We start from the raw sequence: 16,074 nt of genomic DNA, 5'->3' as shown, positions 1-16,074 counted from the left end.
TTCTGGAATCCTAACTATTATATGCCTATGTGTACTTTTCTTGATCAATGCTAGTTGGAGTCCTATATGCCTCACTTATCTGTATGTCAGATTCTTTTCCCCTGCTTGGGAGGTTTTCTGCCATCACTTCTCTGAAAAGTTTTTTTTATGTCATCAGCACTCTCTCCTCTTTCTTCGTTGACTCCAATTAGTCTTATGATATTCTTCATTGCATCATCTAGCAGTTGCTGGATTGATTTCTCATGTTCCTTTACAATTTTAAAGCAATTTTTCTTTTCCTGGTCACTAATTGCAGTCTTTTCTTCTGTATCTGAAATTCTGTCCTCACATTGGTTCATTCTGCTGCGTAGACTTTCAGTGGAGTTTTTAATCTCACGGAAATCTGTTTGCATCTGATTTATGGATTCTATTTGTTTCCTATGTTGTGATTCCATCGTGTTCCTCAGATCCTCTATTTTTTTTATCTGTGTCCTCTCTAGATTTATTAATCATGTCTTGCACTATGGGCACAATCTCTGCTGTTATCTGAGAAATTATTTCTCATTTCATTTTTTCCAGGTCCTCTTTCATTTCCAGATCATGGAGTACAGGTCTTTGAGTAACAGATTGTTTTATCTCACTTCCTTTTGGGCCCAGAAGCCTCCTCTGCACTGGAAGTGGTGGTACAGCCACCCTAAAGCCTCCTCCTCTGTGCTGGGAGTGGTAGTATGGCAGCCTGGAAGTCTCCACTAAGCTGGGAGCTCTGGTATGGTGCTCCAGAAGCCTCCTCCTCTGGGCTGGCTACTGTGGTACAGGGTACAGAAACCTCCTCCTCTGTGCTAGGAGTTGTGGTAAGGCTGGGCAGAAGCCTCCTCCTGTTTGCTGGGAGTGGTGGTATGGTGGCCCAGAAGCCTCCTCCACTGCACTGGGACCTGTGCTAAGGTGGCCTGGAAGCTTGCTTCACTGTGCTGGGAACTGTGGTACAGTGGCCTGGAAGCCTGGCCCTCTGTGCTGGGAGAGGTGGTATGATGGTCTGGACATCTCCTCTGCACTGGGAGTGGTGTTATGGCAGCCCAGAAGCCTCCTCCTCTGTGATGGAACCTCAAACTGGATTATTTTTAAGAGGCATTTTTTCCACTTAAAATTGTTATTTGGCCTGGCAATGGGAATGAGTATGGGAAGTAACTACAAATAACATGAAAGATCTTTCTGGGCAATGAAAAATTTTAAACTGGATTTGGTTCATGTGTGCACAATTCCATAAATTCTCTAAAACTCATTTAATCGTGCACTCAAAATAGGTGAATGTTATAGTCTGTAAATTATTAAATTAATTCATTAAATTAATCATTAAATTCATTAAATAATTATTAAATTATTCATTAAAGCTAGTTAACATACACACACATACTCCCAAATAAAATAATAAATGGTCTTTACACAAAGCCAAATTAGTTTCTGAGGAGATAAAATGAAATAAACATCTGTTAAAAAGCTAGATTTATATAATACTTTGTTACATATTAATTATATTAACTTTAATGAGAACACAGAACTAAACAGGAGAACAAAATCTATTTTGATAAATATTCAATATTAAATCGTCACAGTTTCAGATTCAGTGATAGCTATCTCCTCATCATGTGTAGAATCTTCCTTTTCTAAGATTTGATCCAGCAGGGGCTATCAAAAGGCAAAAACTGGAACTTCAAAATAAATTTTCATCAAAGTAAAATGTGGCCCCACATTTACTTTACTTAATTTTTAATTCTCCATATAACATGGAAAAACCAGTTGTTATAGCTAGGATAAGACTAAAATGAAGAGTAAACAAAACAGACTGAGAAAAATCATTCCTAACAGTTTACAGCTAATTTTCTATTAACATAGTTTCAAAAAATATATAAAACTATTTGGGTAATTTTCAAAATATGTTTAGTAGGTTTAGATTCAGGATTCAAATCCAGGGTATTTGGCTCTCTAGTAATATGCATATCACTGCATTGTGATCATTCATATACACACAGGTGTGTGGTGTAGGGGTGAAAACAACCTTCTCTCCCTTCAGAATTTTGATTACTGAGTCTGAGAAATGAACTGACAGTAGACAGATTAACAGGAGAAAAGGTACACAAATTAATAACATGCAAGTTTATGGAAGTTGCACAAAATGTGAAACTCAAAAGTCTGGACAGCTGAAAAACATACACCAGAGGAAATATAGCCTCTTTAAAGAATGGTGCTGGGAAAATTGAAAATCCACATGCAGAAGATTGAGTCTAGATCTATATATCTCATCATGTGCTAAACTAAAATCAAAACAGATCCAAGATCTGAATGTTAAAACAGAAACACTTAATCTGCTGGAAGATAAAATAGATACAACTCTTGAAGATATAGGTGTAGACAGGGGCTTTCTGAATGGAACCCCAAAGACACAAGAAATAATACCAAGAATCAATGAATGGGATCATATCAAATTAATAAGCTTCTGCATAGCAAAGGAAACACCAACTCTATAGGTGAACAAATAACCTACAGAATGGGAAAAAATATTGCCAGCTATTTCTCAAGCAATATAAAGAACTCAAGAAAATTAGATTTCCCCAAGATAAAAGACCCAATAAAAAATGAGCAACCAAAATAAATAGAGACATCTCAGAAAAAGAAGTACAAATGGCCAATAAATACATGAAAAAATGCTTAATGTCACTGGTCATTCAAGAAATGCAAATTAAAACTACACCAAGATATCATCTTACACCAGAAAGAATGGCTATCATCAACAACTCTAATAATCACAAATGCTCATGAGGATATGGAAAAAAAAGGAACTCTACTGTATTGTTGGTGGGCATGTAAACTAGTACAACCACTAATGAAAATCAGTATGGAGATTCCTCAAAAAACTAAAAATAGAAATTCTATTTGACCCAGCTATGTCTTTTATCGTTATTTCCCTAAAAGAATTAAAGTCATTATATTACAGGAACACATGCATATCCATGTTTATAGCAGCACAACTTATAATAGCTAGATCTTGTAAAAAGCATTTATGGCCATCAACAGATGAATAGATAAGGAAAATGTGATATTTATATGCAATGGAGTACTACTCTGCCATAAAGATAAAGGCATTTGTAGGTAAATGGATGCAATTTGAGAACATGGTGTTATGTGAAATATGTCAGACACACAAGCTTAAATATTTCATGATTTCTTTTATATGAGAAACTCAAAAAAAAAAATATATATATATATAGTGGGGGTGGGACCAAAATAGAAGATAGATAAATAGGAAGTAGGGAGAAGTTCTATTAATTTCCTAAATTACCTATTCTGCGATTTCAAACCAAAACAACCCATCGTCCAAAAAAAAGGTCAATATGGCTGAAGCTTAGATAGAATTTTGAGTTGCAGAAAGAAGTGGTGGGATTGGATTTCTTTAGGGGAAGTGAACTAAATGAATTTTAGGGAAGATGAATAGGCTCAGAAGACAGTAGCCTGGGAAGAAGTTTGAGTGGGATGCGTGTATGGTGTCAACTGCAGTCTTTCTTGCTGAGTTCACCTTCTGCAGGATCTGTGTTAACTTTCTGGAGGATCTGTATTTATGATTTTGTTGTTGCTAAGTTGCCAGTCTGGACTCAAATTTGTGATCTACCTGCTTCAGCCTTCCAGAGCACTGAAATAATAGGCATGCCCCACCATGCCTATGCTGGAGGATATGGTCTTTATGAGAAATTCAGAGAAAGATCCTTCTTGCACTTTAGGAAAGAAAGAGGATCAAGAGACAGGAAGATTGGAGAGAACTTGAGGCTGCTTCTTTAGTTCTACCTATGAAGGCAGATATTTTGGGGTATCATTTTTTGAGCCTCAACAGTATGAAGGACAAAATAGTCTTTAACATGAAATCCCTTGGGTTTTTTTCCCTTGATCAAAATCCTTTTAGCTATATAAAATTTATCCATTGCTTTTATAAGAAGATAGCTCTGCAGAAAAAATTGCTGATGCTAATTGTGAAAAGATGTACAATTAACAGTGGAACAGGGATGAAATGAATTTTCCCATATAAAAATCATGGTGTTTAGTGGGTCTGAAACAGTGCACCCTCAGCTGCTGAAATTAGAGTAAGAAGACTGGATTTGCTAATCTTAAAGGTAACAATAAATTAATTCAGCCTTTATCAGACTATAACTATTCTCATTGTCTTAAGAAGCCAGGGATTACGTAAGTTTTCCCTTCTAGACATAGGGAGACATAAATGGCTTAAATGTAGATATTTAATTTTCAGGCTAAGACAACCAGTCATTTGAAGTAAACAGCTTGACATAGCACGTATCTTTCTGTGTCCCAGAATTACATGGATCTATGCAGTAGCAAGCAATAGCAGAGGTACTTAGAGAGATGGAAATTGGTTGATTGATATTAAATCTCAACTAAGGACCTCTGCCAGGTCCCTAAAGAGAATACATCTTTTCTACAATTAACATTTAAGTCCTAAAATTAGAAAATAGATGTTATAATACACAGATCGCTAGGTCACAAAAAAATCAGTTAATGTAAAATAGCAAAAAAAAGAAGCAAGGAAAACAAAATAGTCAACTGGAAGATCTCAAACTATGAAAACAGAAATATTTTTTTAGCTGGCTGAAGGACTCTTTTATATTCTAGTGAGGAGAATATATCAGAAATGCTTATCACTTTGCTCAGTTTGTTGAAGTAATAAAATGCATATAGTCTTCATTCTATAAATTCTAAAGCTGTCATTCTGTATCTCATTTTGTGGTTTTATAAAGTTCTGGCAAGAAGGTCCTGCAGGTAAAGGACAGACTTGGGGATGAGAGGGACAAATATTCTCTTCAGAGTTCTACCTCTCACTAGCCATGCCCTGCAGTGGTTTACTGAATTTACCCTCATTTGTAAAATGGGGATAATGGGATCCCATAGAGGTGGCTATGGATCATTAGGAGGAGTATGAGGATAGCAGTGTTTCTGCTAAGTGATATAGGAATTTGTGCTGAAGCTACATTTGCAGAATACACACATGATTTTTAATACAATTTATTTAAAATCATGAGTTATAGGGAAATTAAAATTCACACCCATGTTCAAATCACTCATTGAACCCACACATTTGAACCACTGTGGGATGCAGGAAGACTTTTTTGGGGGGTAGTCTAAGAATCAGGCTTATTAAGTATTTAATAAGCATTAATTTTCATTACTGTTACCTTCCCATGAGTTCAGATTTTATGTCAGTATATAGCTAAAGAAAAAGTCTAATATTAAGAGTTGAAAAACTAATCAGGTAAGACACACTTCTGACCAGTACACAGAGAAGATCTGTTTATATCCTCATTGGCCACAGGTGACAAATCGAGCAGGTATTTGGGGCATGCTGTTACAGGAGATGCCAAGGAGGTTCTCAGTACCAGAATATCTTCATCCCACCACTTTCTTCTCCACTAATCGTGAGTTTCAAAAAATATCACAAGAACATCACCATTGTAGAAAACACTAACAATTGCTAAGAAAAAAACCCACTTAGATAACCCCACTGTATAGGTAAAATTCGCATTAACATTTCATTCACTCAGCAAATCATAGGAATGGCATCTACCTTGCTGGCAGTGTGGATTTAAAAATGACTAATGCACACTGCCCTCAAGGAAGGGCAGAGGAGGGATTTTGCTAGTCTTGTGCCCTTAATATATAGTATGCAGACTCAGAATTCATTTTATATTCTCCTTGCATTGTAAGTCCTTTTATAAAGTTGGCATTAACATTGTTTGTATGATAGGACAGTGCTCCTGCCTAGTTTTTCTGCTATTCTTAGAAGTACCAGTTAGGAGGGTGCCCAACCAGGGCATCTCAGGAAGAATGAGTCAGAGTTGAAGGTTGCTCAGAGATCTTTTCCCTGCCCCACAAAGCTGGCATTTCTCACTGGAGTTCATCTTTAAAGATGTCAAAGTGCTTTTGCAATGTTTTACAGTATTTTCCATTAAAACTATGTCATGTAAATCAATCATGGCTTCAATTTTTCTGTCAGACTCCTGTAACCTTAAGCCAGGGCTTTCAAAATTAATCAAATGAGTAACTCAATTTAATTTTTCATGAGAGAATAACAGTATGGGGTTTGTCTTTAGCTACCTCCATTATAAATATTTATTAGTGAATTTTGATTAACAAATTTTTACAGAAGTGTAAAAGAGATTTTTTTTAAAACATGATCTTAATTTCTGTATAAATCATCAAATTTTCCAACCAATGATAAAAGCAGTTGAATTTCCTTCCAATGGAAAATTAAAGTCTACTCATTCCTACGGATCATTTACGAGTGTGCTCATTTGTGTGAATAGAGTCTCCCTCTCTAAATTGTTAACCCCTTGTGGGAGGGTCCAGACCTCTCTATCCAGCCTTTAGGCCGGTATCTGGTACATAATAGGTGTCTCATAATTATTTGATAAATAAATAAATATTTGTTTGTGAGAGTAAGGAAGCCAGGCAGAAGAACTGTCCTGACCAGTCCTTATGTACATCAGAGAAAAATTGTAATTAAAATTGTCATCTCCTAAGAAACCTCAAAAAGTAGCATAATCATTTTGTTGGCCATTACTAGCTCATTGATAACGCCTTGTAAATTTGGGAATTATACAGGGGAAATAATATTTTTATTTCTTTTCTTCTTCACAAGTCCTTTCTTTCTTTCTTTCTTTCTTTCTTTCTTTCTTTCTTTCTTTCTTTCTTTCTTTTTCTTTCTTTCTTTCTTTCTTTTTTTGGTACCGGGGATCAAAATCAGGATGTTGTGCTTGTGAGGCAGGCAGCAGCACCACTGAGCTAAATTCCAGCCCCTATTGTTTATATTTTCATGAGTTTGGTGATAAGTGAAACTATCTCTAAATCAAAGACATGAACACAGTCATCATTTCTCTAAAGGTCCTCCTCCACTCCCTTTGTTACTGTTGTTTTGTTTTTGATAGTGTTATTCTGATAAGATGACTTAACATCTCTTAGCAAATTTCAAGTATACAACTCAGTATTGTTTTACAATTTTTTTTTTGTACCCGGGATCGAACTCGGGACCTTGCACTTTCCAGGTAGGCGACAGAACCACTGAGTTAAATCCCCAGCCCTCAGTATTGTTAAGTATAGGCACTGTGCTTACAATATATCTCCAGATCTTACTTAATCAGTGTTTTCTCACCTTCATGCATAATACAGAAAGTACCCAACCTGCATTCTTGATGCATTGGTAAGATTTACTCATTTATTTATCTACCCATCCAGGTATACAGCCTGTGTAGTTAAAGAGCACCTCTACTCTGTCAGGACATTGGATAAGGGGTGGTGATACACAGACAAATGTGGAGTTTTGATGAGAAGTCATCAGAGAGCTGACAGTCTTGTAGGGAAAAGGACACATGAAGAGATAGATAAAAACACTGTAAGTTGAAGAAGCCCTTAATATGGTTATCATGGTTGCATAGAGAAGGGGATGGCACCAACCTGAGGGGTAAAAAAAAAAGTCACAGGAAGGTTTCCTGGAGGTGAGCTTGAGCTGAGTTTTAAAGGGTGAGGACAGTGCTGCAAGTTGGCAGAATTTAGAGGCATGACAGGCAAAAAAAACCCATGAGGCAAAACAAACAATGGAGATGTGCAGTGTGGACAGAGAATGTTCAATGTTAACCAAAGAATGCCTAGAGGTATAGTGCCAGAGACGTGGACAGGAGCTAGATTTTGAAGGGCCTTGTTAATTAAATATTGCTTGAAGTCATTAATCTTAATACCCAGACAACATTCTATCCTAGCAGTGAACCATAATCTACGTACTGTTTCCCCTGACATTCAGCATTTTGAGATACTTTATATTTTTGACTGTTATAAAACATTTGTGACAACAATCATATTGTGCATAAATCTCATCTACTTCTTGATTATTTACTTAAGAACAATGTATTAACAAGACACCTTCAATTGCAACAGGAAAACAAATTCAAAATGGATTAAATAATAAGGGGATTTCATTAGATCCTATAACTGACAATGCGGAGTAGTGAAATCTCAGGTTTGGTCTACCCAGCAGCTCCAAAATGTCACAAAACACTGAGTTTCTTTCTGTCTCTCTTCCCTGCTTCCTGAGAGTCAGCTTCATCTGAAGGCCAGCTCCCCTGGAGTTGTAGAGCAGCTGCCAGCACAATCAAAGCTACGTGATTTTTCGACATTGTTCAATGAGAGAGTCAAACATCTGTTAAAACAAGAAGCTCCAATTGCTCAGTCACCTGAGCCAATTCCTGAGGCCATAAACAATGCCACACATGGATCACCAGCTCAGGTTGGGATGTTCCAGCCAGCACAGGTCTCTGTCTCATCAATTTTTTAATGTTCTAACATATGACCAAAGAATATTAATGGATAGTTTTTCCAAATGAGGAAATACAATAAAATATCAAATACAGATAGGAAATTTTTTTCTTAAAAAACAGGATTATCCCATTGTTTTTCATTTACAAACAAGCCAGTAATAAAGGAATTATGATTTTCCCAAAGTTTGAAAGAAAGTTTCTGAAATTCTCTCATCTTTGTACCATAAAATTTCAAAAATATTCACTATGATAATTAAAATAATACAAATAGGCCCAGGGATTTAGCTCAGTGGTTCTGCCGCCTTCCCTGCAGGCACAAGGACTCAATTTTGATCCCTGGTAACCAAAAAAATAAAAATAAAATAATAAAATAATACAAATAGTAAAATTTTATCCTTCCTCCAGAGAGACATGTTTATTTATATTCTCTTCTATGAATATACAAATATATGTAGTTTTTGCTCAAAATGGCACAATACCCTGCATGCTATGTAATTTTTTGTTAATCTTAAAATATTTTACTTCACAATAATAAATTTTATTTTTTGTTCATAGAGACTGTGTTCCTTTTAACAGTTTTGTGTGTATGTGTGTGTGGTGTAAGGAATTGAACCCAGGGCCTTGTGCATGCTAGGCAAGTGTTCTCTCACTGAGTCACACTCTAACCCCTACCGTGGTATATTTAGCTGTTCCTCTATTGGTAAATTTGCAGATTGTCTAAAACCTCAGTCAAGCACTTAGAAGAGGCAGTTTCATTTTAGTGTGGGCCTTTATGTAGCTAACAAAGACAATAATATACATATTTTATATAACAATATGTGTTTTGTACATTGGTTAACTCATTTTGGAGCAAATATGCTGGTAGAGAATACCTTACCTCATAGACTGACTGCCTTGTAGAGAACAGGGTAACACTTGCTCTCAGGTGGAAGTTAATTCTTCTAAAAGGGAATGGGACATAGATGTCAGGATTGTGAGAAGAACATGGTCTTACTGTGGGTTGCAAGTTGGAGTGCAGAGAAGCAGACTGTCTTTAGAAAGCAGAGGCTGAGCAGCATGGTGCTGTAAAATCCTTTTACTCCAAACTTTTTGGTGAGACTGGCTATGTGGATAAATATCTTGAGGGAATGACGGTTTCCTAGTAACCCCGGAAAGAAAGGACCATGCTCCCATGTGCAATGATGAACAACAGGACGGTCTGCATGCAGCAGAATTCTGTGGAAGCAGGAGCTTGGAACCAGGGAAAAACTATGAAATGTGCTTTCTTCTCTGAGAGTTCCCAGAGGTATTAAGAGGAATGCAAGATGTACTTCTACTAGGATTAAAAACCTCAAAGAACAGGACACTTTGTATGATAACGGTTAAGTTTTTCTTTGTGTTTGTGAAAATACTTCTGCAAGATAGGTTTCTACAAGTGATATTTCTGGGGCAAATCATACACACTGTGGCAATGATGGCCCAGATCTAAATTTGGTACTTGACTCCTGTGCTGCATTAAGCACTCTGCCAGGAGCTGACCAGCAAAGCACGTGTGGTGTAACTGCGTGTACACGTGTTCGCCTTCTGGGAGGATATCCTTTTCTCTTTCTAGTGACTTACAGGAGTTTCATAATCAATGTGTGCAACACTGACCTCTTCAACTTTCTTCTCTATCATACCACTGCTTTAAATAAAAGTGACAAAAAAAATACACTGTGATCAAACTCGCCTCACTTACATCAGAACAAAGATGATCCCTGAACTGACCAACCATTTCTTGATCCAAGTGTTTCTTCTTAAATGAATGCACTGTCTGGTCTGCTAAACTTTTAACTACTAACTCAGTTTCTACTTTTACTAAAAGAGTGTTGAGCTTGGTAATGTGATGTGTACTGTTACTCTATTTTTCTTCTCTATAAATCACTTTTTTTTTAGCTTATAAGCATACATAATAATGTCCCTAGGATGGAAAGAAACAGAAATGTCCTTTGGATAGTTGCTATTGTTGAGACAAGACTTGTCTCAATTGGCTCTTACCTTTTTCTGCCTACAAAAGTGAAGATTATTTTTTAGAATTTCAGCTGTCATTCTGATATTTCAGTGGTTGGAACTTTCTTTGTTTTGTTTTAAATTTTGTTTTATTTTACTTAGATATCCCTTGCAGAGAATTTGGGACAAAATAATACTTTGAACTCTGAAGGAAAGTAGACAAGCCAGATTTGTTAGAAATTTTTTCTAAGTGTATAGATTAAGTACATAGGTCATTGCTTCTTTATTTGGCAAACTCTGTCTTACAATCAAAAGTATCTGATAAATAGTAAGAATTCCTACTAAATATTTTTAAGGATATATGATGTGAAAGAAATCAAAAGTAGCTAACCAGAAATCTAAAATAACCTCATGTAAGTTCTGAATAGATTATACAGACAACTGAAAAAACTCAACAAAAGAAGATGCATCCGAGAAGCTGGTCATAGAAGAGATGAGTGGTATCTAACAGCCCCTTAAATAAGATTCAGTTTTAATGTGTAGAGAAGCTGGAGTTGGGCAGTGGAAAGGTGTATGTATGTGTGAGTGTGTGCTTGTACATATATTTAAGATTTCATGGGGCCAGGGATTTAGCTCAGTGGTTCTGCCACCTGCCTCACAAGTGGAAGGTCCCGAGTTCAATCCCCAGTACCAAAAAAAAAAAAAAGATTTCATGAAGGCAAAAATACTCAGGAAAGTTTTGAGGAGCCATTAATAGACTGGAAGAGTAGTGTACAGGGCCAAAGACCCATTAATTTGTTCAAGTATGTCAAGGTCAGACAGTGGAAGGCCCTAAATGAGCTTCGAAGAAGCCTGGACTTTGTTCATTAGGGAAATAAAACTACTCTGACATGAGAAAATACTTTGATTATTCACACACAAAAATAATGAGTAAGTAAAGGAATCACAAATCTTGAGTTACATTTTAGTATTATTGGTATGCATACAACATGCTTAAATAAAACTATTAACAATCCTTTTATTTATTTGTGCAATGATTCCTAACATATATCAGGAATCATATCAAACATTGCTTATTTCCCTTCTTCAGTAAAGAGTCAACATAGTCACTGTATTCAGTGCTTCTGTGCTAGTTCTCAAAGCAGTACTTTAAACTTTAGGAAGATGGCTGCCTTTATAAAATTCCTGACACCAGCCCTTTTTATCTCCAAAAGAAATAGTCCACCATCTCTTACCTTCTCTAAATCTTGTTTCAGAAACTCAAACCACTAGCAACATAGACTAGAATTTTATCAAATTTCTCTTTCACCCTTCTAATGTTAGTGATAGTGAGTGCACGTCTTGACCAGGGTAAGTCAATCTGGACACAAATGAAAGGAACAGAATCTTGAAAATCAGTATCTGGTAGAAAAAACTTCATTGCTTTTGGAGAGGTGTGAATCCACAATACAAAGATTTATAGAGTTATTTTATATAACCTGGCTGTTATGTCTTCCAATAGCATAGTAATATAACTGAATAAACACCCTACAAATATGAATATGCTAATTTTTGCTTTACACTTTATCAAACAAAATATTAAGACCTAAGTTTATTGAGACATTTGACATGTTGTCTTAATTTTAAATTTTACTTGCTCCTTGCAGTAATATCTGAGGAGTATCAGTATAAAGAAAATATTAAAAAAATTCTCACAATTTCTGTAAAGGAATCCAGGTGTGTTGAATATTCTATATCCCTAACACTGAAGCACTGTCTTTCTCCCTTTCATATTTCTTTTTTGTGCTTCGAAGACTTGTTTAGGTCATTCTTATGATTATGTTTATATTGTAAACTTGCTTATCCTACAGTAGCATTATGAGTGGTTATCACATTCTAAAATGCCAGATACTGTTTAATTGTAATGGTGCCTACTTTTTTATCGAAACTATTCATATTTTATTACTGTAAACAACTTTGATCATAATGATGCCATTCAAAAAAGCTGATAAAGCTGAGAAAAATGACTCTATAGTCGTAAAGTCACTCTATATGTAGCTATTAACATTTTATAGAGCATATAAGGAAAAGTGTTTTAAGTTGCAACCATAGACAAATAAGGAAATTAATTTTAAACACAGAGCTATCTTTTTAAAGATCAAAAATATCCTATTTCAATAATTATTGCCAACAGATAGTTGTAGATTCAAGCAGATGACCTTCAATACAAAGAACAGCTTATATTGGAACTTGCATTAGAGATTCTAACATCTTACTTTGCTAGGGTAGAAAAACAAAGCCTTTCATTCTGAGGAAAAAGTAAGAAAGAAATACATTGCAACCTCACTTCAAAGCTATTCTCTGGTTACATTCCAGAAAGGACAAGGTTAGAGATGAGGAGTTTTAAGAGATACATTCTTGTGGCACTTCTAGTATCTAACATTCTTGTCAAATGAAATCAAAGACACTTACTGGGTGTCTACTATGTATGTAGCATGTTGTAAAGTATAGCAGAGAACATGGCCTCTGATATAAGGGAGCCTATAATTCAGTTTAGGAGCGATGAGATAAACGCAACAACAATCAATGACTAGAATCTCAATTCAATAAATAACAGTGTGACAACAATAGAAGTGATACAAGGCCATGAACACACATAACAACAACAACAACAAAAAAGCTAGGGAGAAATAACCATTACTGGAATTCAAAGGGGGACTTTAAAGTTGAGGTGGTCAAAGGTTTTATGAAGGAGTTACTAGTTAGATCTTCAAAGACTGGTAATAATACCACCTCACATTTGTTTAATGTTTTGCAAGGTGTCAAAACATACCTGAAGCTATAGGATGAATATGACTCATGGAAAGTAATTTAAACTGTTTTATATAAAAATAGACAGGGGTTAATTGTTTGTATTTCTATTATTTAAACCATCAGTTATGATAACTAGAATTGTGTACCGCTTTTGTCTGGGCACTTTCTAAGTGTTCCACATTTATGTTAGTGCTAATAATGAAACTTATTATTTATGATAAAATTCTAACTTTTATTTTCACAGATCAATAGCAGACATGGGAAAGATTTTGTATGTTTCTGTGAAATATATGCTTTCTGTTTGGGGCATCTTCCACCCAGGAAATCATGGCTTATCTGATAACTTTACTGATGCTAATTGCTTTACTTCTCACAGCAATCCATGCAGCAAGAGTAAGTCCTAGGGAAGAACAAAGTAAAGGTCGGTGTGCTTCTTGGTTAGCCTTATCATTCAGGTAAGGATGGTCTTAGGGCTCCAAGTTCAGGGCTCAAATGACGAATGCAGAGGCCAGGTCAGTGACATACAGACTACAGCAAGGCTTGGAGTGATACAGTAGGAGGAAAAGTTGGTGGACTTGGGAGAGTTTCCCTAAAGTCATTCAAATTCCGTTTTTAAAAAAAGATTCAAAAATTAGAGAGTAGGATGGGGCCGTGCTAAGGGCAACTTTGAGCTTTGTTTGAATTATTCACTAAAAATTAGAATAATTTAAAAGAAAACAAAGCTCTTAAAAGTAATCAGACAAACAAATCCTGCAGTGGTAAACAAAACCTTATCGTTTTATGGCACCAGTTAATAATTTCTGTCACTTGCTACCTAGTTGTGATAGGACAGGGACAGGATGGAAGGAAGAGAGGACTTGCATGTAGAGTCACATGAGTAAATGTGAGAGGAACTGACCTACAACATATATGATGACACCTGACTCTTCCCTGTCCTCTGTGCACTGTCACATATCCCTGGCTGGACTGCTCTCTGCTACGATCATTCAAGGACACTTACAATCTTTCCTCCTATGCCAGGTTTATATAAATGTGGACGTCACTTGAGTTAAGTAATGTGGCTTTTTACATTGGCTTGCAAGATTTTCCATTATTTCGGTCACGATAGCCCTGTTTTCCCCAGTCATTAATTCTATAAATTCATTCATTCAGTATGCTCCTATGGAGTGAGTCTTTTGTGTTATGCAATATAGTCAGATTAAAATTATGAGGATGTAGAAGACAATTCTAGGTCAATGTGTGAATACAGATGCTTGTTATGTACTTGAATTTCTAACAAAAGCTTTCTCAACCTCAATAGCATTGCATTTCAGTTGAATTCCTTGTGGAATCTCTTCTGTCTACTATGGGATGCTTCACACCTTTTTTGGTGTCAACTCACTGCCACTGGCAAACACAACCCTCCCAACTGTGGTAAGCAAAGATACCTCCAGACATTATCAAATATTCTCTGGGAACAGAATTCTTCCAGGAGAGAACCAATGGATTAATAATTTTGAAGAGGTTCATGTGATCATAATGTAATATCAAACACTTAATAATAAGTTATCAAAAATTCAGCTGTAGAAATCTCAAACATAAAGAGAGGAGTTTGTATCAGCAAAAATATATTTTTATTTGAAAAGAAAAGTGGTTTCAAATAAGTTTGGAAAAATTGTGAAAATTTACAATGTTTCTGAGTTTAAAAAAAAAAATGAATTTCTCAGGGTAGAAATCTTATTGAATATAGTTATCCTACACTTATCTGCCTAAATGAATTCCTTTATTTTTTAAACATAATAAATATTAACAGCCTATGAATTACCATACTGCACTTTGAGAACTCTGTCCTATTTTTATTACCTAACTCTACATTGATACATTGTAAGTATTGTTATCCTGTTATCCATCTTTGATAAACTATCGGAACACCATTGATACTGCTCAGAACCTGGCTAACTAGAAAGGATAAAGAAGGACATCATTTTAGGGTGATGTTTTCTAATTTTTTAGTATATCAGAATCACCTGGCAGACTTGTGAAACCAGATGTCATATATTTGAGGTCAGGATAGCATCTGAAACTTTATATTTCTAACTTTGAGAACCACTATCTGGTGTAATGCAAGCATCAAGGCAAATTACACTTTTTAATTAGAGGAGAAACCTCTCTTGATCTTATAAAAAATTTATTTACTTATTTATTTCTTTATATTTTGGGATAGAGTCTAGCTGAATCGCTAAATCGCCAGGCTGGGATTGAATCTACAATCCTCCTGCTTCAGCCTCCCAGAGTTTTAGGATTACAGGGATGTGCTACCACACCCAGCTTTCCTTGATCTTTTGATGTAGCTAAGCATTATGACTGCTGGTTATTACAGAAAGCCAAAGATACAGACAAACCAGGACACTTTATAACAGAAATAACATTAAGTAATACAGACAAATGTTGGTGGTACTTTTATATTCCATTGCCATTGAGCACCGGCTGCTTTAGTAATTGGGAATCTACTGTATTTTGATATTTACAGCACTGTACAAAAAGTCGAGTAAATAAGTCTCAGGCACCTTCTCTTTTCTCAATGAATTTATAAGACGGTTGGTTGCCACTTAAGCATACAAAATAGCATATTATAAGGGCAAGATTAGATGAACAGAAAATGAAGAGGGAGGAAATTAATGAACATCATTAATACTACTTTACATAAATTTCTTCATCTAATTGTTACAAAAAGCCATGAAGTAGGTATTAATATCTCCACTTTCTAGGTAAGAAAACAGAGACTTAAAAGATAGGGAATATGTCCATGATTACTATCTCTGAATGACAGAAAAGAAAGGCCTCAAACTCAGTCCATTAGGCCTACAGTGCAATACTCCTCAGTGTTCAGGGAGAAGCTTCTTGGACCCATTCCTTGCTCTATTGTTGGAGCTGATTCCCCTTCATCAGCCTCAATGTCTATGTTATAGTCTAGGCTTTTAAAAAAATCTGT

General features: G+C 35.7%; 1 long non-coding RNA gene across 2 annotated transcripts in view; it reads left to right on the top strand.

Moving 5' to 3' along the window:
* The window catches only part of LOC110346135 (uncharacterized), a 45,893-nt gene that overhangs the window by 16,201 nt on the left and 13,618 nt on the right, over positions 1–16,074 (top strand). Inside the window, exon 2 of one of the 2 annotated variants that reach the window (XR_015453097.1) lies at positions 14,417–14,516. This is a non-coding gene — a long non-coding RNA (uncharacterized LOC110346135). Of the gene's footprint in view, positions 1–1,397; positions 14,517–16,074 lie in introns of those variants that run through there. The other variant, XR_002389974.2, reaches the window with a different exon arrangement.

Source organism: Heterocephalus glaber, unplaced genomic scaffold, assembly GCF_053883595.1.
Source record: "Heterocephalus glaber isolate CG9 unplaced genomic scaffold, H.glaber_assembly_v1.0 deba00001457, whole genome shotgun sequence".
Lineage (NCBI taxonomy): Eukaryota > Metazoa > Chordata > Mammalia > Rodentia > Bathyergidae > Heterocephalus > Heterocephalus glaber.
The sequence above is the reverse complement of the archived record's forward strand: the minus strand, read 5'-3'. Positions and strand labels throughout refer to the sequence as shown.